The sequence below is a fragment of the Ahaetulla prasina genome, chromosome 8 (genome assembly GCF_028640845.1).
Source record: "Ahaetulla prasina isolate Xishuangbanna chromosome 8, ASM2864084v1, whole genome shotgun sequence".
In the NCBI taxonomy this organism is placed as follows: domain Eukaryota; kingdom Metazoa; phylum Chordata; class Lepidosauria; order Squamata; family Colubridae; genus Ahaetulla; species Ahaetulla prasina.
Window position 1 is genome coordinate 45910498 of NC_080546.1, and position 21857 is coordinate 45932354.

Sequence of the window (21857 nt, forward strand, 5' to 3'; positions counted from 1 at the left end):
ATTTCCTTGTGACGTTTTCATCAAATATTTGAGTTCCCCCCCCCCAAATTTATTAATCCAAACAAAAGAAAAAAGTAGCTATGGCAGGACAGCTAATGCTAAAAATACTTTGAATCATCCCAAAGATCAAAATTTGCCTGAGTGCCATGGAATTGGATATGTTCTAATTTTATGTAGAGCTTCTAATAGATTATAGCCATACAATATTTCTTTTTCCATTCATATTAAAAAGGAGACACATATGCAGTTTTTGAGCCTAACATCATATTTGTTTGGCAGACAGACAGCATCAATGCAGATGGGTCAATCACTCTCTCTAGCCCAACCTACCTCACAGGGTTTAATAATAATAATATGATTCTACTATAGGAGCAAGAAATAGTTTCATTATGCATATATAATGCATATTGCCTGATATATGCATTTGGCATATATTATATTCTGGATATATGCATATGCAATCCCTTTGGAGCCAAAAAATAACTACTAATGATGCCCAGGTGACAAATGTAATATATGCACATATTATTTTATTTATTTATCTGTACCCTGCCTTTATTATTTTTACAGATAACTTAAGATGGCTAACATATCCAACACACTTTCCTCCTCCTGATTTCCTCACAACAACAACCCTGTGAGGTAGGTTGGGCTAGAGAGAGTGATTGACCCATCTGCATTGATGCTATCTGTCTGCCAAACAAATATGATGTTAGGCTCAAAAACTGCATATGTGTCTCCTTTTTAATATGAATGGAAAAAGAAATATTGTATGGCTATAATCTATTAGAAGTTCTACATAAAATTAGAACACATCCAATTCCATGGCACTCAGGCAAATTTTGATCTTTGGGATGATTCAAAGTATTTTAGCATTAGCTGTCCTGCCATAGCTACTTTAGTATTAAACCAGGTGCTAGGAAAGTAAAGTGGAATACATAATCTATTGCTTCTCTCATAAAACTAATTAATTGGGAACAGATTAGTTTTAGGAAAGGATTGGTGAATAAGGAAGCTAAAACTAAAACTGTTTCTTGCTGGACTCCTGCAAATGCCTTCCAGTGGAATTATTTGTTTTCCTAGTTCTAAAGTCAGATGACCTGAATGAAGCTTAAAAGAAAGATTTAACAACTCTCCCTATTATAAGAGAAGAGATACAACTTGAAAAGAGAAAAAAAGACAACAGGTAACTTGAAAACTTGTCTCAAATTGTAAGACTTCCAAGATCCTTTCCAGCTCTATTCTGATGGATTGAGATTAGAACTAAAAATATCATGTACATAATATTGAGAATCTTCATCAACATATTGCAAGACACATTCAAATGATAGCAAAAAAAGTGACAGACTGCAGAAATCACTTATGCTTCAACCTTAGTTGGTACATTTCAATGACTGTCTTGATACTCACCCTAACTACTTGCTCATACTGAAGAAGCTGCTTGGATGGGCAGCAAAACGTTTCAAGGAAAAATTAAGTCCTGTTGCCATGACTCAATTTTCATACAACTCTACTTGGATGATTGAGAATCTTCATTGAAATATCATGTGTACTAACTAGTATCATATCTCCAGATATGTAGTGAAGTACTGTAATTATATTACAACAAAACTAAAGAATGTCACTTTGGAAAATTAAGCTTAACTGAATCATGATACTTGCCATTTATTAGAATTGTAAAACATGAATTATAAATATGCCTACATATTTTATCTGGGCCTCTGGTGGCTCAGCAAACTAAGTCTGTCTGTTATTAACACAGCTGCTTGCAATTACTGCAAGTTCAAGTCCCGCCAGGCCCAAGGTTGACTCAGCCTTCCATCCTTTATAAGGTAGGTAAAATGAGGACCCAGATTGTTGGGGGCAATAAAAGTTGACTTTGTATACAATATACAAATGGATGAAGACTATTGCTTAACACAGTGTAAGCCGCCCTGAGTCTTCGGAGAAGGGCGGGATATAAATTCAAATAATATATATATAGAGATGGCGGAGACACGTCTTGTTGAGGTTATTTGGGATGAGTTTGATTCTGTGGCTCTCGAGGACGTGGACAGGTTGCTGGGGAGGTTGCATGCAACTACATGTTTACTGGACCCATGTCCTTCCTGGCTAGTGCTGGCTGCTCAGGAAGTGACACGAGGCTGGCTCCAGGGATTATAAACGCTTCTTTGGTTGAAGGGGTTTTCCCCGCCGCCTTGAAAGAGGCGGTGGTGAGACCTCTCCTGAAGAAGCCTTCCCTGGACCCAGCTATTTTGGGAAATTACCGTCCAGTCTCCAACCTTCGCTTTGTGGCGAAGGTTGTAGAGAGTGTGGTTGCGTGGCAGCTCCTCCGGCACCTGGAGGAAGCTGTCTATCTAGACCCATTCCAGTCCGGCTTCCGACCCGGTTACAGCACGGAGACGGCTTTGGTCGCGTTGGTGGATGACCTCTGGAGGGCCAGGGACAGGGGTTGTTCCTCTGCCTTGGTCCTATTAGATCTCTCAGCGGCTTTTGATACCATCGACCATGGTATCTTGCTGCGCCGGTTGGAGGGATTGGGAGTGGGAGGCACCGTTTATTGGTGGTTCTCCTCCTATCTCTCTGACCGGTCGCAGATGGTGTTGACAGGGGGGCAGAGGTCGTCCGCGAGGCACCTCACTTGTGGGGTGCCTCAGGGTCAATTCTCTCGCCTACCCTGTTCAACATCTATATGAAGCCGCTGGGTGAGGTCATCAGTGGTTTCGGGGTGAGTTATCATCTGTACGCTGATGATACTCAGCTGTACTTTTCCACCCTGGACCACCCCAACGAAGCGGTCGAAGTGCTGTCCCTGTGCCTGGAAGCTGTACGGGTCTGGATGGGGAGAAACAGACTCAAGCTCAATCCCTCCAAGACGGAGTGGCTGTGGATGCCGGCACCCCGGTACAGTCAGCTGCATCCGCAGCTGACTGTTGGGGGCGAGTTAATGGCCCCAAAGGAGGTGGTTCGCAACTTGGGCGTCCTCCTGGATGGACGGCTGTCCTTTGATGAACATCTGGCGGCCGTCTCCAGGAGGACCTTTTACCAAGTTCGCTTGGTCCGCCAGTTGCGTCCCTTCCTTGACCGGGATGCCTTATGCACAGTCACTCACGCTCTGGTTACGTCTCGGTTGGATTACTGCAATGCTCTCTACATGGGGCTGCCTTTGAGGTGCACCCGGAGGCTGCAGTTAGTCCAGAATGCGGCTGCACGAGTAGTAATGGGAGCCGCTCGTGGCTCCCACGTAACACCACTGCTCCGTAGTCTGCACTGGCTTCCTGTGGTCTTTCGGGTGCGCTTCAAGATTTTGGTTACTACCTTTAAAGCGCTCCATGGCTTAGGACCCGGGTACTTACGAGACCGCCTGCTGTTACCCTATGCCTCCCACCGACCCGTACGCTCTTATAGAGAGGGTCTCCTCAGGGTGCCGTCCGCCAAACAGTGTCGGCTGGCGGCCCCAGGGCAGGGCCTTCTCTGTGGGAGCATCGACGCTCTGGAATGAACTCCCCCCTGGCCTACGTCAAGTGCTTGATCTTCGGACCTTCCGTCGTGAGCTAAAAACATACTTATTTATTCAAGCGGGACTGGCATAATAGTTTGATTTTAAATTGGGGTTTTATTAATATTCTTAAATATTTTAAATTTAATTTTAATTATTAGCCGTTTTTGTAATTTTGATATGTTTTAATTTGTTTTAATTGTACATATTTTGTATTTTATCTCCGGCTGTACACCGCCCTGAGTCCTTCGGGAGAAGGGCGGTATAAAAATTCAATAAATAATAAATAATAATAATAATAATATGATAAAGAGATATAGATAAATGGGTTAATAATGTTAATCCTAAATATACGAAGGGCTTTGTGCTTGTGGAGGAGGGAAGTGGGAGAAATTATGAAAATCTATACAGGTGTAAAATAATCACTGACTATAGAAAGGGTTAAGTCATGTGAAAATATCAGGCCAAATGAATAAACAATATATAAGGCAAGCTTAGCAAAAAACAAAGTATGGCAAATATAAATTTTATGGATGGATTTTATGCATCACATTTTCGGCAGTGTTAATATTATGAATATTTTCAATTAGCACTGTTTAACAAAGATTTCCCAGAATTATACTCTAATTAAACAGAGTTCTCAAATTATTCCAGGGTTTATTAACTTCGGTAGCTTACTTTATTTCTTTCATCAAAGCTATCTCTTCTTTTGGTTAAAGAAAAAAAAGGTTGGTTAAAGATTTTAAAAGTTTTCAGTCTTTTTGATTTTTCTAATACAGGTGTACTGGATTTGTTTTTTGTTTCTTTTTTTTTTTATTCAAAAAGTTTTACAAAAAAAAATCCCCTCCCCTTCCCCCCAACCCCTCTCCCTTCACTAATACCCTCCCCCCTCCCCCCTGACTTCCCGGAACAAGCACAAGGTATAGTTAAAAATAAAACAAACATATACTAAGAAAATTTTCCCCCAAAACTATTATACCAATTTTCCCTCTCTAGCTCTGACTTCCTCCTAACATAACCAAAATCCTTCAAAAAAAAAAAATTAACAATTAACAGTAAAAAAATATATAAATCAATAGAACAAATTAATCCTAAAGTATTTAAAACCAGCTAAAGCATAAAAATCCAATCCAATTCAGAGAATATCTCCCTTATAGCTTCTATAACCATATAATTTTCCCCCCGGGTCTTTCTTACATAAGATCTTTCGAGAATATTCTATTTAAAATTCAGTGCAACACATTATAAAACTTCAATACAGAAAATTACAATATCTATTCAACTTTAGTCCTTCCTCGTCAAAATCCAGTATAGATCCAAATATCTAGTCTTTTATGATAGATATAAAACATATAATCAACCCATTTCTTCCAGATCTTCACATATTGTCTTTCCGGGACACTAATATTTTTGTCTGTTAATATTTCAAAAAAACCTTGTTTCAAGGATAATACTTTTGTCTCTTGCCATTTTTTTTGATGCATTAATCTCTGTCTTTCCTTCATTACTCCTTTTGAAAAGTCAGTCACAATATTTCCTAGTAGTTCCTTATGTCCAGGAATCCACAAATTACTGCCGTATATTCCATCAGTCCAAAAAGAGAACTCTTGAAAAGCATTAACTCTGTGAGTTTTTTTGGTTCGGGAGACAGCCTCCTGTAGCACAAATTCAGGCATTTCATCCAAACTATTTAAAGAAAACTTCTTTACATCAACTTGTTTATTCACGATCATATCCTCATATTTATCCACTTTTGTTTGTATCTCCTCCATTCCATTTTTCAAGTCCTGATTGCACTGGTTAATTTCCTCTAAGCTCTCATCCAAAATGTCCCCATTTTTTATCAATTCATATTTTTGAATAATTAAATACATTCTTTCTGTGTAATCCTGTATAAAGTCACGAATCCACTCTTCTGAAAGAACCTTTTTGTTTTTTGTTTCTTAATTCAGTCAATTCTTACACAGAGAATCATGGTGTTTTAAATGTTACTAAGCTACTATCTCCAGCAATCTCAACAGATGGGGATAATATTGAGAGTAAGGGATGAGAATTTTTCAGAAATTCTCAGATTCATTTCTTATGATATACACATTTATTTAGGGATATTTTAAGTGGACATCAGATTACAACATCCCCGTATCACAGAGTAGCTCTTGGTAGATTAGTAAGGGAAACCTTGGAAAAGATATTTACATGCCACAATTTTTTTTTTATTTACAAAAATTAGAACTGTGAAAGCACTGGTTTTCCTTGAGACATCGTAGGACAACAGAAATTTGACTTTGAAGAAACACTAGAAACTAGAATGCTGACAGTTCTGAACTTTGGTTTTATAGGAGACTCCTAAGAATATCATGAGTAGTCAAAATGATCAGAAAAACAAATCAATATACAGTTCTCACTTGAGGCACAAACAGCAAAGCTCAAATTGTTATATTTTAAACACATTATGTAACACCTAGTTTTCTTGAGAAGTCTACAATAGTAGGAAAGAAAATAGAGAAGGGGGATGTAATGTATTTGAATTTTAGGAGGGAAATTTGGGCGGGGAAATGCATGTTGCTGATTGGCTGATGCCTCAGCCAAAATACTATTTAAAGAGGGGGTTTTGCCTGTTGGCTTTTGCTGGGATCACAATAAACCAAAGAGCTGTTGTCACTTGTATCATCTCCTGCCTCTTCATTGCCCGAACTTAACATTGGCGATGAAGGTGGGATATTGAAGGCAGTGAGACTAGGAAAAGAGCTGAAGGAGCAACGTAATTTCAAACCTAGCCAGTATCAAGGGCGGATACATAGCGATGTCTAGCTATACACCGCCAGCGCCATTCGACCCAGCCAAGGAGAAATGGGGGTCGTACATGGCTCGTTTCGAGTGTTTCCTTGAAGCTAACGAACTGCAAGGAGTATCGGATAATCGGAAGCGCGCTTACTTCCTGAGCCACTGTGGACCAGAAGTCTTCGATACCGCTGAATCACTGTCGGAACCAACGCCGGTACAGTTGGTGCCATGGCAAACGCTACAGACGATGCTACGAGCACACTATGCGCCGGTGCCATCGAAGTTTGTACAACGGTTCGAGTTGAGGCAAAGGGTTCAACGAGAGGGCGAATCGATAAGCGTGTACATGGCCGCGCTAAGGAAAGCTGCAAACCACTGTGAGTACAGAGATTTGGAGGACTCTTTATTAGAACAACTCATTTGTGGGGTCAGGGACATCCGACTACAGAGGCGGCTGCTGTCGAAAAGCAACCTAACCCTGGCAATAGCCCTGGATGAGGCCAGGGCACACGAAATGTCCACCAAAGCGGCGGAAACCTTACAAAAGCCGAACATGCCAAATGCTGCGGCGAAAGCAACGCCAGTCCACAGTGAAGAAATCCAGGCCGAATCGGACTGTGAAGAAGAGGAAGAGGTTTTCCACACCGGGAGGCCGGAGAGAGGCGATCGGGACGAGTGTGTGAGTTGCGGAGGCCAACACCAACGACAGAATTGCAGGCTCAAAGACACAATTTGTCGGCGGTGTGAAAAGAAAGGACACATAGCTCAGGCCTGCTGAGCCTCTCAACCTTCCCGCCCAAAATTCAAACCGGCCAATCAACAGGGCGCCGGATCCGCGATGCGGCCAGGGATTGGTCAGTTCAAAAAAGGCGCAAAGTTGAATCAGACCACTGTGAGAGTGGGCCACGCATCAACACGGCTAGAAAAGAAAATATTCACCAAGACATACATCGAAGGAATGCAGTGTAAAATGGAGGTGGATACCGGCTCATCAATCACGATTATGTCTTGGGACACAATCATAAGGGACCTGCCAGACGTCGCAAAACACCAGCTGCAACCCCAAAAGCTGAGAGTGCAAGACTACCAGGGGAACCGAATCCCTGTTCGAGAAGTCACGTCCGTCAGAGTGAAATATGGACAATTCAAGAAAACCCTGCCGATCACTATCGTAGATGGAAACCTGCCCAGTTTGCTAGGTCTGGACTGGTTCAGAGCCTTGGGCATGGAAGTAACCGGGGTTCACAGAAGGGGAGTCAACCTGAAGGACGAATTGTTGAGAGAATTCGAGGACGTTTTCCAAGACTGCCTGGGCAAGTACGTGGGGACCCCCATTTCATTCAATTTGGACCCCCAGGTGGCTCCCATTAGATTAAAAGCTAGGAGGGTCTTGTTCACCCTCAAACCCAAGATTGACAGGGAACTAGACAAATTAGTAAGCCAGGGAATACTAGTCCTCGTCGACCATGCAAAATGGGAGACACCAATAGTGACCCCAGTCAAACCAGACGGATCAGTCTGTATTTGCGCTGACTATAAGGCAACGGTAGCCGAACCGCTACATAAACTGCTAGCGAAAAAAACTGTTTGGACTTGGGGCAGGGTTGAGGCTAAGGCATTTGAAGGTATTAAGAATCTCTTGTCCAGCGATAGCTTTCTAATTCAGTACAATGGGACGTTGCCACTAGTACTAGTTTGTGATTCATCACCCTACGGGGTAGGGGCTGTCCTCAGCCACAGGTTACCGAACGGTTCAGAAGCCCCTATCGCATATTTTTCCTGCACGATGTCCGCAGTGAAAAGGAACTATAGCCAACTAGACTGGGAAGCCCTGGCTATAGTTTCTGGGGTTAAAAAATTCCACGAGTACCTGTTTGGCCGGCAATTTGAAATAGTCATAGACCACAGACCTTTATTGGGACTTTTGGCGGGGGACCGTCCAACACCAGTTGCATTATCACCCAGGCTGACCCGTTGGACTATTTTCCTGGCAGCATATTCGTACAAACTGTCTCACCGACCGGGAAAGAATTTGGGACATGCGGACGCTTTAAGTAGATGCCCGTTGCCAGAGACTATTGAAGACCTGACCCCAGGGACGCCCGTCTTGTTAATTGACTCTTTGGACTCTGGCCCAGTCACATCTACGGAAGTGACTAGGGCATCTTACAAAGACATTGTCGTAAGAACTGTGATTGGTTGGGTGCAGAGGGGATGGCCCACTGCACCGGGGGATCGTTTCAAAGAATTTACAAAAAAGCGTTCGGAACTGTCGGTACAAGGGGGTTGTCTGTTATGGGGGGATAGAGTGGTTATTCCGGAGAAATTACGAGGGCATGTGTTGGAACTATTGCATGTGGGCCACCCGGGGATTGTAAGGATGAAAAGCCTAGCGAGAAGTTATGTGTGGTGGCCACAAATGGATAAAGACATTAGCGACTGGGTAGGGAAATGCCAAGCATGTCAAGAATCAAGGCCACTACCCCCAACAGCCCCCATAAGGAATTGGGAGAAACCCCAGGGTCCTTGGTCCAGGATCCATATAGATTTTGCCGGGCCGTTCCATGGGCAGACCTTCTTAATTGTGGTAGATGCCTACTCGAAGTAGTTAGAAATTTTACTCATGAAAACCACAACAGCGGAAGCTGTAATCACAGTATTGAGACATCTATTTGTGACACACGGGTTGCCCGACACTCTAGTGTCCGATAATGGCCCACAATTCACGGCCACCCAGTTTGAGGAGTACTTGGTAGAAGAGGGCATCCAACATGTCCTCTCGGCGCCTTTCCACCCGGCGACGAATGGACTTGCAGAACGTTTCGTACGCAGTGCCAAGGAAGCACTATCTAGAATTAGCCCAGGAGATTGGCAATCCAAAATTGATACCTTCCTGGCAGTCCAACATAGAACTCCCTGTGTGACCACCGGCCGCAGCCCATCGGAGTTATTAATGGGTAGAAGACTCCGGTGCCCCCTAGATTGGGTAAACCCAACATACTCCCCTGATGGGTACCAAAGCACAAAGGGAAGAACTAGAACAATGACAACAGGTGACCCGGTATGGGCACATAACTATAGTGAGGGCCCAGCGTGGCTAAAGGGAACAATTGTAGGAGTGACGGGCCCAAAGTCATACATAGTGGACATGGGGGATGGCCGAGTGTGGAGATGCCACATAGATCAATTACGAAAAAGAATACAAACAATCCAGAAACCAAACAGCCAGACCCTGACTACCCAATATTTGAACCAACAGCTAACTCAACCCCGAGGCGATTGGAGGACTTAGCTGAGTCTGAAGAAGTCCAGCGACGCCAACCGGCTCCTCCAGAGGACAGCAGGGACGACTCTGCCAATAATCCAGGGCCGGATGGCCCAGAGGAGGAGCTGGGAGGAACAAACAGTCCCTCCGACCAGTTCGACTCACTGCCAGGGAATGAATTGCGCAGGTCAGAAAGAGTTAGGAGACGCCCTGTCTACCTGCGTGACTATGTGGAAAAATAACATGCAAATGTTATGCAAAAAAAAACTATGTAAATATGGTACAATGTGTTCTGGGAGGGGAGGAGTGTAATGTATTTGAATTTTAGGAGGGAAATTTGGGCGGGAAAATGCACGTTGCTGATTGGCTGATGTCTCAGCCAAAATACTATTTAAAGAGGAGTTTTTGCCTGTTGGCTTTTGCTGGGATCACAATAAACCAAAGAGCTGTTGTCACTTGTATTGTCTCCTGTCTCTTCATTGCCCGAACTTAACAGGGGACATCCAGCAAGAGTGGATGGACTAGATCACTGTGCAATGGAAGGCATGAAAAAACAGATAATCCCAAAGAAAATCTTTCTATGTGGTTGTTAAGAGTCAACAGTAACTTGATACATATACATATGTACCCCCTTTCATATTGCAATTTGCTAACTATACTTGAAGACAAACTTAGAAAGGTTTGCCAGATTCTTACCAATTAAAAAAGCAAATATTTGAAATTAATTAATTCCTTGATGGCTTTTTAATATATGTATCTAAATTGTACATAGATTAAATTAAATTAAATTTGGTCCTGATTTGGAATAGGTAGCAGTCCAGGAAGAAATGGTGCTTAACCTTCTTCTCCTGCTGTTTTTTATAATTGAAAGCTTTACTACCAACCCCAACAGGAAATGTTTCTCACTAGCAGCAATAATTTTAACAATTTTAATTAGGAAGGTATTAACTCAAACTTTTCTCTATTCCAGCTGCTTTTCAGCTAAAAACAAACATTTGGAAATCCCATCACACTCCCACAGAAACACATTTTATTTGGCATTTAGCATGATATACAACAATAACAGAGAAAGAAGTATACAGACCAACACATGTATTTGCTATAAAGTGGATTTTTTGCAAAACAGGACAACATTTTAAACAGTATCATCAAAAAATATTTTCAGTGATAATACAGCCTATATAATTAAGAAAGGTATGCTGAATATGATGATCTAAACAATAAAGAAATACTTAAAAATAATATTTAAAATATTTTGGCTGTACTACAAATATCCATTGATATTAGAAAGATATATATCTCAATATATATAAATCAATAATCAATATAAAATTACATCATGATTTATGTGTTTTGTTCAAAGACATAGGCAGGTTTAAGATAAGAGAGAGATACTGATTAGTAATGGATTAACAGGTAAGCATTCTTGCCTGTGATAAACGTGTCATCGGACTAATAATATAATATGGAGTGTGATTATGAATAAATGTTCTCATTAAGCCACTTAATATCTGTTATTAAGCTATAGTTGGAAAATAACTTAATTAACTTTTCCATGATCAATTATAATTTTATGGAGGCATGCTAGGATGCTTAGAACTTTTGCTCAGAACTTCATGTTGTTGTTGTTAGTTGTGAAGTCGTGTTGGACCCATCATGACCCCATGGACAACTTTCCTCCAGGCCTTCTTGTCCTCTACCATCCCCCGGAGACCATTTAAGCTCACACGGACTGCTTCAGTGACTTCAACCAGCCACCTCGTTCTCTGTGGTCTCTTTCCTCTTTTGCCCTTAATCGTTTCCCAGCAAACAGGCTCTTCTCCAGTGAGTCCTTCCTTCTCATTAAATGGCCAAAGTATTTCTCACTATTCCACCTTACCATTCCTTCATTACAAATATGTTCATTTGCAATCATTTTCAGTCATTTTGCCAAGTCTTCAAATCTAATTACTTTAGAAAAATATAATGATAAAACTGGAAAAATCTGCAGAAATTAGCATCTTTTGAAAGTATTTTGAAGCTGAGATTTTTCCCCACCATGGTAACTAGAGGTAGTCTAAATATGACATCATAAATTTAGTGTGTGTTTGTGTGTGTGTGTGTGTGTGTGTAAATTATATATTTATGCAACTAGAAATAAGACACTGAGGCTGAAACTCAAATAATTTGGTTACCAAATGTGAAGAGATCCTGATTTGGGAAAGATTGAAGGCAAAAGGAAAAAGGGGATAGCAGAGGATGAGATGGTTAGATACTGCCATTGACACAGTTGGCACGAGTTTGGGCAGACTCTGGGAGACAGTGAAGGACAGGGGTGGTGGTGCTGGAGTCCATGGGGTCATGAAGAATCAGACACAACTTAGCGACTGAACAACAACAAAGAAATCATAAGAAGCTTATATGTACCTTTGCCTTAAATGTGATTTCAATCTTTTCCTTTCATTTTTCTGATATTAGCAATACACACACCTGGTATAACAGATAAGGGAAGTTTAAATACAGTTTCTAATTTTTATGATGATGGTACAATACCAAAACCCTGCCCCAGAAATTTTACAGCTGATACAATAGACCATCTCACAAAATAGCTAACTAATATTGGTAAAGAAGCACTAATTCAGAACATGTCACAAAGCAAAAGTTTTCCAATATATGGTCTATTTTGGTATGACAGCATTGTGTTACTTTGCAAATTTGGGACACCAAGTATCGGAGTCATAGTTATTTCTTTTCTCTGACACTGAGTGTGAATATTTGAAATCATAAAACTGCTAGTAGAGTGACACTAACAATGACTTTGTTTCTGTTTGGATTGAACACATCTTGTGTTTAGTGCTTGTCAATTATACTACTGTTTGAGGTTATGCAAAGTCATAATCTGGCTTTATATTTTACTATGAACATATTTTGGTCATATTTCGGCTTTAAGACTTACTGAGATAAAATTAGCTGTAATAATATAGGCTTGCTCAAAGCCTGTATTGAGTTCTTCTAGATGAAACATATTAAACCTCTTATTTTGAGTTGTTTCATGGAACCTGGTGAAACAGTTATCCCATGTATAAAATCTAATTTGATTCTTAAATATTGATTTGTGTGTGTGTGTGTGTGTGTGTTTAGCCCGAGATTTGCTGAACACTTTAAATTTTAAAATGGAAAGGCAGTAGATTCCAGGAGTTCAGCATAAAGATTCCGTTATTTGGCCTGTTGGTTGAAGTGCCAAAGTCCCAAATCTTTTTCTGGCATCTTCTTGTAAAAAAACATTATGGATTAGGGCTGAAGAGGAAGAGGACAGGTATTTCCTTCACCATTAAAATCAATATGCTTTTGCTAATGAAGGGGACAGGAGAAACACGGAAGCTGATCAGATGCAAGCGTAATTAGAAAATGCTGGCTTATACTGTGCTATCTGTAGCCATAATAACTCCTCTTCATGTGCTGGGCAGGCATATCTCTCGGTTGGTTATATATATCATAAAACACCTGCTTGCAACCGGTTGCCTGGGCCAGAAGACTGGCATTGGAGCAAGTTAGCGCAGGCACTACAAGAATTTTTTTAGTAAGAGGTAAAACTAATATTTCCTCGCCAAAGCTTGCGAAAGGCTTTGAGCAATTCTTCTTCCCCGCCTGAGGTAAGCCCGCCTACAAGCGTGTACGGGGTGGGCTGCGTTTCCATACAACCCCCACCCCGCTATCCCCCCGAGACAATTGGGGCGGGAGAGAAAAGGCGCCCGTGACGGGACCTCGCCGGCCGTTGCACAGGCGCCTGGTTGGTGCTCGGTGGCCCTGGGCGCGCTGTGTGTGCGAGGGAACGTGTGTGGTGGCAACGGGCCGGGGAGGGAGAGCAGCAGGGCTTGGGCTTGTGTGTTGGGGGGAAGAGAGGCTCTCTTCCACGCCGCACTCAAGTGACATTCAGGGCGAACACCACATGTCTAACTCAGCCACCCGGGCAGGCAGCGAATTACTAAGAGTCGCGCGGACAAACGCCTTTCCCTCTCGGCTGGCCTAAACGTTAAAATAAACTCATTGCTGGCCGTCGCCCTCGGGTTCCCAAGAGATCCTCTCCCCTCCCAGCCCCAATTTCGCCTCTGTCTCTTTCCCTCACTTCCCTTTGGAGAGTTTTCCTCGCTGGAAGAATGGAAACAATCTAACCAGCCTCCGCCTGCCCTCCTTCTGCCCTCTGAAAACAACACCACCAACACCAAAAAAGAGAGAACAAAATCAAAGCAAACGAGCGGCCGAGTGCGACGCAAGTGGCGGCGAGGGCTACGGGCTTGGAGGGAAGTCTTTTCGTTGCCTTGTCCTGCTGTCTCTTGGCAGGCAAGGAGCTCCAGGCGAGCTCGGTCGTCCTTCGGAGCCAAGGCTCACCGCCTGACGAACTTTGGGCAAGGTCGGCGCGGGCCAAACGAGGCTTGGCCGTTCAGGTAAGCGGGACCCCGGGCAAGGTTTTCCGCGCGGCCGCGGCTCGCCGAGTTGGGGGCAGCAACTCCCAACAGTAGCAGAGAAGCTCTGGGCTATCCTAGGTCGCCTGGCTTGGGCGGCTGGGGAATTCTGAGTCTTTGGACGAGATCTCGCTGGTGCTTTAGAATAGTTGAAGTTACTATTGATTAGCTGTGGGGCGTAAAGAAGAGCCAGGTCTGTTCCGCTCCTGATTCTCCCTCCTGAGTCCCCGGAAAGGAATCTGGGCTTCAGCTTCGAGCCCTGCCCAGCTTGCCCCGATAGCCACGCCAGGAAGTTCGAGAAGCGTTGCAGATTCTTAAGAGGCTGCGCGCGGGTGAAGCAGAAGATGCAGCATCTTTGGAAACTTGTAAATTACATGGCCATTCTCTCTCATCACTTTCTTTTCTCCACCTTCTTCACTTTTATAATGGCAACCAATTCATTAGGTTGTTTGCCGTAGTGGACTGCCCAGCACATAGCTCTGAAAAAGATTGAGCGTCAAGACCTAAAGAAGGATATTCTAATTTTGATAGACAGGGTCTGGTCTCCCTTAGGAACTTAAATCTGTAAAGTTTTATGAAGCCTGATCGTTGTTGTTTTTTCCAATCGCAGGGTAGCACCGTTTCTCTTTTTATGTTCTTGCGGTTTTTGTTGGCTTTTGGCAATGTTATGATGAGACAATTCTGCCTTGCCAGTCTTAATCCTGATTGTCTTCACTCAGGATGTGTATCCTTTCCCTAACAACAATGTGCCTGCCACTGGGAAGGAAAGAGACGGAACAACCCAGAGTAAATCTTTTCCTCTGCCAGTTGGTGGTGTGGGGTTGTTTCAATGAGATTCAACTTTGCAGAGTCGCTCAACAAGGTTTCATTATTTCCCTTCACTCCAAAGTTACTTTCTGTCCTGTTCCTTCCCATTCCCTGCGGTTTATTTGATGTAACACACGAGGAACTGAGCAAAGGCTCCCATTAGAGTGCAATGAGTTTGTAGAAGGTTCCTGTCTAAAAGCTTTTCATTTTGGGTGCATGGAATGTTTGCTTATTATGTTGGTTTTCTTTCAATCCAACAGTAACATGTCCTTTCCTAAGGTGAACCACTTATTATTTCGACTGTAAACTTTTTCACAAAATACGAGCAGACTTAGATGACAGGTTTGCATTCAGAAAGTTGTTGCAAAAGGAAAAGCAAGTAATGCAGAGTAAGCAAGAAGAAGAAGAGAGATAGATAAGAGGCATAAATGTATAAAATACATTTATATCTAATGTAAACTTATTTCCAAAGTTTTGTGCAGCCTAAATACTTAGAGGATATGGGATACTGGCACTTGCCTCCATCTAAATCTTCATCATAACCTGACCAAAGCAAAATCTAAACTATCAAGCTGAAGTGTAAATCAGTTGTTTAAAAACACTGTCAGAATAGTTTCAGTGATGTAAATTTTCATATTTTTTTCAATGCTTTGGCTTCTTTTCCAAATTTCCAAACAGTTGGTCTGGGGATTAATTTCAGTTTTATCTTCTACTATGTTTCAAGTGCTTGATATACATATGCGTACATATATACTTATATATACACACACATACACACACACAAAATACATGCAAATAAATAAATAAAAAATAAAATATTTTCTTTAAAAATATGTCCTGTTTTCAACAGACTTGCTGCATAATTTATTATTAAGCATACATTCTGCAGAAATAAATATTCTTTTCTGGATGATTGTAAAATAGTTTTCGCTTATGCATTTTTGGAAATTCTAGTGGAATAGCCTTGCATTTGATTTTGGCAATAACCCTGCTTTAAATTGTCACAACAAAGCAAAGTAATTGAACCTGTGCTAGAAGAACAAGTGAAAATTAATTATTTAAGGCTTGTATTAGATATTTTACTTAACAGAATTGAAAGCATGACTATGAAATATCTCTTCATTATTTGTAAATAGAACTTAGAATCTCTCAAATAATATATAATTGGTAAATATTTGTACTCTTTGTACAGGACTTATTTAGTACTTCCATGATTAAGTATCATACCTTTCTTCAAGTTAGATAAGTTAGTGATACAGATCAGTGCAATATTTTGCCAATACCACTGACAAATGGGGAAAGGGTGGAGAGACAATGCTGTCTTTGAAACAAGTGGAAAGATGGGCTAAGATAGGGAACAGTTCTGTTTGTATCTTTTCCACTCTATTGTTATTCTTAACCACTTTTTAAAAACAAACAATGCACCAACCTGAAAATGTGACATTTTCATTGAAGAATAATATAGATGCTCACAATAAAAATTATTTTAAAAAGATAATCTGTTTAATTTTGAATCTGTAATAGTGTAGGGGAATTATAATGGTAATATGGCATCAAATTCCAATCATAGCATCTTTTTTAAAGATTTGGTTGGTTACTCTCTGTGCTCAACTCTGTAAAAATGATTTCAGATTCATTTGAGTGGCTTAGATTTTCTATTTTTTAATTTGATAACTGAACCAAAATTGATAGATTTTATCTCAGATATTTTTTCACATAAATCTATATTTGACTAGCCCATTTGTGTGCATGTCTGCTCAGAAACGAGTGCCACTGTTAATAGGATTACTTCAAAACAGGTCCTAGGCTGCAGTTCTATGAACACAGCTTTTTTATTTCTTAGTAAACATGTATACCGTATATACTCGAGTATAAGCCGAGTTTTTCAGCACGTTTTTTGTGCTGAAAAGCGCCCCCTCGGCTTATACTCGAGTCTACGTCTTGATGTACTTCGGGAACCCCGCACAGGAGACGCCAAAGAGGCGGCGAGATCGTCCGGCGGGATTTGCCCAAGGCTGAGCAGTTCGCCGCGCGGACCTGAGCCAAGCCGGTCCCAGTCCAGCCGAATGGTGAAAGCGACATGCGGCGCGCTCGCTTTCACCGTTCGGCTGGACTGGGACCGCTTGGCTCGGGTCCGCAGTAACTCCGCCAGGCTGTGCCGCGAAGAAACCATTTAAAAGCCCGCCAGGGCTTTCTTCTCCCTCCGTGCTTCAGAAGTTGGGCTTTTAAATGGTTTCTTCGCGGCACAGCCTGGCGGGAGTTACTGCAGACCCGAGCCAAGCCGGTCGCAGTCCAGCCGAACGGTGAAAGCGACATGCCGAGCGCCGCTCCGCTTTCACCGCTCGCTGGACTGGGACCGCTTGCTCGGGTCCGCAGTAACTCCGCCAGGCTGTGCGCGAAGAAACCATTTAAAAGCCCGCCAGGGCTTTCTCTTCTCCTCCGTGCTTCAGAAGTTGGGCTTTTAAATGGTTTCTTCGCGCACAGCCTGGCGGAGTTACTGCGACCCGAGCCAAGCCGGTCCCAGTCCAGCCGAACGGTGAAAGCGACATGCGGCGCGCTCCGCTTTCACCGTTCGCTGGACTGGGACCGCTTGGCTCGGGTCCGCAGTAACTCCGCCAGGCTGTGCGAAGAAACCATTTAAAAGCCCGCCAGGGCTTTCTTCTCCTCCGTGCTTCAGAAGTTGGGCTTTTAAATGGTTTCTTGGCACAGCCTGGCGGGAGTTACTGCGGACCCGAGCCAAGCGGTCCCAGTCCAGCCGAACGGTGAAAGCGGAGTGGCGCCGGCATGTCGCTTTCACCGCTCGGCTGGACTGGGACCGCTTGGCTCGGGTCCCCTTGGAAGGCTGCCTTGGAAAGGGAAAGTGGGAGGGGCAGAGATTTCTCCTCAAGGTCCCCTTGGAAGGCTGCCTTGGAAAGGGAAAGTGGGAGGGGCAGAGATTTCTCCTCAAGGTCCCCTTGGAAGGCTGCCTTGGAAAGGGAAAGTGGGAGGGGCAGAGATTTCTCCTCAAGGTCCCCTTGGAAGGCTGCCTTGGAAAGGGAAAGTGGGAGGGGCAGAGATTTCTCCTCAAGGTCCCCTTGGAAGGCTGGGTTGGAAAGGGAAAGTGGGAGGGGCAGAGATTTCTCCTCAAGGTCCCCTTGGAAGGCTGGGTTGGAAAGGGAAAGTGGGAGGGGCAGAGATTTCTCCTCAAGGTCCCCTTGGAAGGCTGCCTTGGAAAGGGAAAGTGGGAGGGGCAGAGATTTCTCCTCAAGGTCCCCTTGGAAGGCTGCCTTGGAAAGGGAAAGTGGGAGGGGCAGAGATTTCTCCTCAAGGTCCCCTTGGAAGGCTGGGTTGGAAAGGGAAAGTGGGAGGGGCAGAGATTTCTCCTCAAGGTCCCCTTGGAAGGCTGCCTTGGAAAGGGAAAGTGGGAGGGGCAGAGATTTCTCCTCAAGGTCCCCTTGGAAGGCTGGGTTGGAAAGGGAAAGTGGGAGGGGCAGAGATTTCTCCTCAAGGTCCCCTTGGAAGGCTGCCTTGGAAAGGGAAAGTGGGAGGGGCAGAGATTTCTCCTCAAGGTCCCCTTGGAAGGCTGCCTTGGAAAGGGAAAGTGGGAGGGGCAGAGATTTCTCCTCAAGGTCCCCTTGGAAGGCTGGGTTGGAAAGGGAAAGTGGGAGGGGCAGAGATTTCTCCTCAAGGTCCCCTTGGAAGGCTGGGTTGGAAAGGGAAAGTGGGAGGGGCAGAGATTTCTCCTCAAGGTCCCCTTGGAAGGCTGCCTTGGAAAGGGAAAGTGGGAGGGGCAGAGATTTCTCCTCAAGGTCCCCTTGGAAGGCTGCCTTGGAAAGGGAAAGTGGGAGGGGCAGAGATTTCTCCTCAAGGTCCCCTTGGAAGGCTGCCTTGGAAAGGGAAAGTGGGAGGGGCAGAGATTTCTCCTCAAGGTCCCCTTGGAAGGCTGCCTTGGAAAGGGAAAGTGGGAGGGGCAGAGATTTCTCCTCAAGGTCCCCTTGGAAGGCTGGGTTGGAAAGGGAAAGTGGGAGGGGCAGAGATTTCTCCTCAAGGTCCCCTTGGAAGGCTGCCTTGGAAAGGGAAAGTGGGAGGGGCAGAGATTTCTCCTCAAGGTCCCCTTGGAAGGCTGGGTTGGAAAGGGAAAGTGGGAGGGGCAGAGATTTCTCCTCAAGGTCCCCTTGGAAGGCTGCCTTGGAAAGGGAAAGTGGGAGGGGCAGAGATTTCTCCTCAAGGTCCCCTTGGAAGGCTGCCTTGGAAAGGGAAAGTGGGAGGGGCAGAGATTTCTCCTCAAGGTCCCCTTGGAAGGCTGCCTTGGAAAGGGAAAGTGGGAGGGGCAGAGATTTCTCCTCAAGGTCCCCTTGGAAGGCTGCCTTGGAAAGGGAAAGTGGGAGGGGCAGAGATTTCTCCTCAAGGTCCCCTTGGAAGGCTGCCTTGGAAAGGGAAAGTGGGAGGGGCAGAGATTTCTCCTCAAGGTCCCCTTGGAAGGCTGGGTTGGAAAGGGAAAGTGGGAGGGGCAGAGATTTCTCCTCAAGGTCCCCTTGGAAGGCTGGGTTGGAAAGGGAAAGTGGGAGGGGCAGAGATTTCTCCTCAAGGTCCCCTTGGAAGGCTGCCTTGGAAAGGGAAAGTGGGAGGGGCAGAGATTTCTCCTCAAGGTCCCCTTGGAAGGCTGCCTTGGAAAGGGAAAGTGGGAGGGGCAGAGATTTCTCCTCAAGGTCCCCTTGGAAGGCTGCCTTGGAAAGGGAAAGTGGGAGGGGCAGAGATTTCTCCTCAAGGTCCCCTTGGAAGGCTGGGTTGGAAAGGGAAAGTGGGAGGGGCAGAGATTTCTCCTCAAGGTCCCCTTGGAAGGCTGGGTTGGAAAGGGAAAGTGGGAGGGGCAGAGATTTCTCCTCAAGGTCCCCTTGGAAGGCTGGGTTGGAAAGGGAAAGTGGGAGGGGCAGAGATTTCTCCTCAAGGTCCCCTTGGAAGGCTGGGTTGGAAAGGGAAAGTGGGAGGGGCAGAGATTTCTCCTCAAGGTCCCCTTGGAAGGCTGCCTTGGAAAGGGAAAGTGGGAGGGGCAGAGATTTCTCCTCAAGGTCCCCTTGGAAGGCTGGGTTGGAAAGGGAAAGTGGGAGGGGCAGAGATTTCTCCTCAAGGTCCCCTTGGAAGGCTGGGTTGGAAAGGGAAAGTGGGAGGGGCAGAGATTTCTCCTCAAGGTCCCCTTGGAAGGCTGGGTTGGAAAGGGAAAGTGGGAGGGGCAGAGATTTCTCCTCAAGGTCCCCTTGGAAGGCTGCCTTGGAAAGGGAAAGTGGGAGGGGCAGAGATTTCTCCTCAAGGTCCCCTTGGAAGGCTGCCTTGGAAAGGGAAAGTGGGAGGGGCAGAGATTTCTCCTCAAGGTCCCCTTGGAAGGCTGCCTTGGAAAGGGAAAGTGGGAGGGGCAGAGATTTCTCCTCAAGGTCCCCTTGGAAGGCTGGGTTGGAAAGGGAAAGTGGGAGGGGCAGAGATTTCTCCTCAAGGTCCCCTTGGAAGGCTGCCTTGGAAAGGGAAAGTGGGAGGGGCAGAGATTTCTCCTCAAGGTCCCCTTGGAAGGCTGCCTTGGAAAGGGAAAGTGGGAGGGGCAGAGATTTCTCCTCAAGGTCCCCTTGGAAGGCTGCCTTGGAAAGGGAAAGTGGGAGGGGCAGAGATTTCTCCTCAAGGTCCCCTTGGAAGGCTGCCTTGGAAAGGGAAAGTGGGAGGGGCAGAGATTTCTCCTCAAGGTCCCCTTGGAAGGCTCGAGCCTCTGCTGCCGATTGAATACTAAAATAAAATAAAAGAGCGGAGAAGAGCAGGCGCCGCTTTTGGTGTCCGCGTCCCTGTCGCCGCCCGGCAGGACGCGTTTAAAAAGGCGGGGAGTTGAAAAGAGGCTGCCTCTTGGGTTACCTCAACATCCATTCCAGAGCCGCTAAAGAGCGGCTGCTTGGCCCGCCCTGGTTGGGGAACGGGCACAAAAAGGGTCCCTGGTGACCCAGAATTCATCCTAGCCCCATTGACTGGCCTTTGACTCGATAGGATTTAGCTGACGGGATTGTTAAACAGCGCTCGCACCTTTCTTCTGGGAGAGAAGTCACTCTAATAAATATTGGGAGGTGTTTTCAAGGAAACATAGGGGTCCACCTTCTGCCCACAAGAAATGTAGGAAATGCCACCATTCCCAGCCTTCTGAGCACATCAGCTTATCCTGGCAGAGGATGAGGAAAGTCGCATTTCAAAGCCTTTGGAAATCACCAGCTTGGAAAAAGCTAAATTATGTAGGGCTATTCAGCTACAACTTCGTGTTTAGGTTTTGTCTTTTGAAGCGAGATAATGATAGCTAGCTAGCTAGCTAATTAGATAGATAGATAGATAGATAGATAGATAGATAGATAGATAGATAGATAGATAGATAGATAGATAGATAGATAGATTAGAAAGAAAACAGAACAAAAAAACAGAATAATAGAGTTGGAAGGGACCTTGGAGGTCTTCTAGTCTAACCCCTGCTTACGCAGGAAACCTTATACCACTTCAAATGCTTATCCAATATCTTCTTAAAAACTTCCAGTGTTAGAGCATTCACAACTTCTGGAGGCAAGTTGTTCCACTGGTTAATTGTTCTAACTGTCAGGAAATTTCTCCTTAGTTCTAGGTTGCTTCTCTCCTTGATTAGTTTCCACCCATGCTTCTTGTCCTGCCCTCAGGTGCTTTGGAGAATAGTTTGATTCCCCCTTCTTTGTGGCAGCCCGAGATATTGGAATGTTCCTATCATGTCACCCCTAAACTAGACATACCCAGTTCACATGCCCCGTGAGACGTCTTGCTTGCATGTCACACACACGCACCGCTCGCTGGGAAAAAAAAAGGATGGAAGGAAGGAAGGAAGGAAGGATGGATTGATGGATGGAGGCGACCGCTTTGAAGCGCAACCCTTCTCCCGCAACTAAGGGGGGGGGTCAATGTTTTCCCCAATCCTAGGGTGTGGGGAAACAGTCATTCTTTCTTCCCCCCTAGTCTCTCCCGAGATCGCACTGCAGCGCCCATCATCCCCAGCCGGCAATCTGAGCTCGTGCCATCGATGTGGTCCTTGAACTTC

General features: G+C 44.7%; 1 protein-coding gene across 7 annotated transcripts in view; it reads left to right on the top strand.

Annotated features, from left to right (window-relative positions):
• Window positions 1–13497: 13497 nt before the first annotated feature.
• NDNF (neuron derived neurotrophic factor) overlaps window positions 13498–21857 on the top strand; it is a 51026-nt gene continuing 42666 nt past the window's right edge. For 5 of the 7 annotated variants that reach the window (XM_058192920.1, XM_058192918.1, XM_058192914.1 and 2 more), the window contains exon 1: window positions 13840–13972. The gene's annotated coding sequence lies outside the window, so the exon portion shown is untranslated. Of the gene's footprint in view, window positions 13973–21857 lie in introns of all 7 variants that reach the window. The other 2 variants (XM_058192915.1, XM_058192912.1) reach the window with 2 other exon arrangements.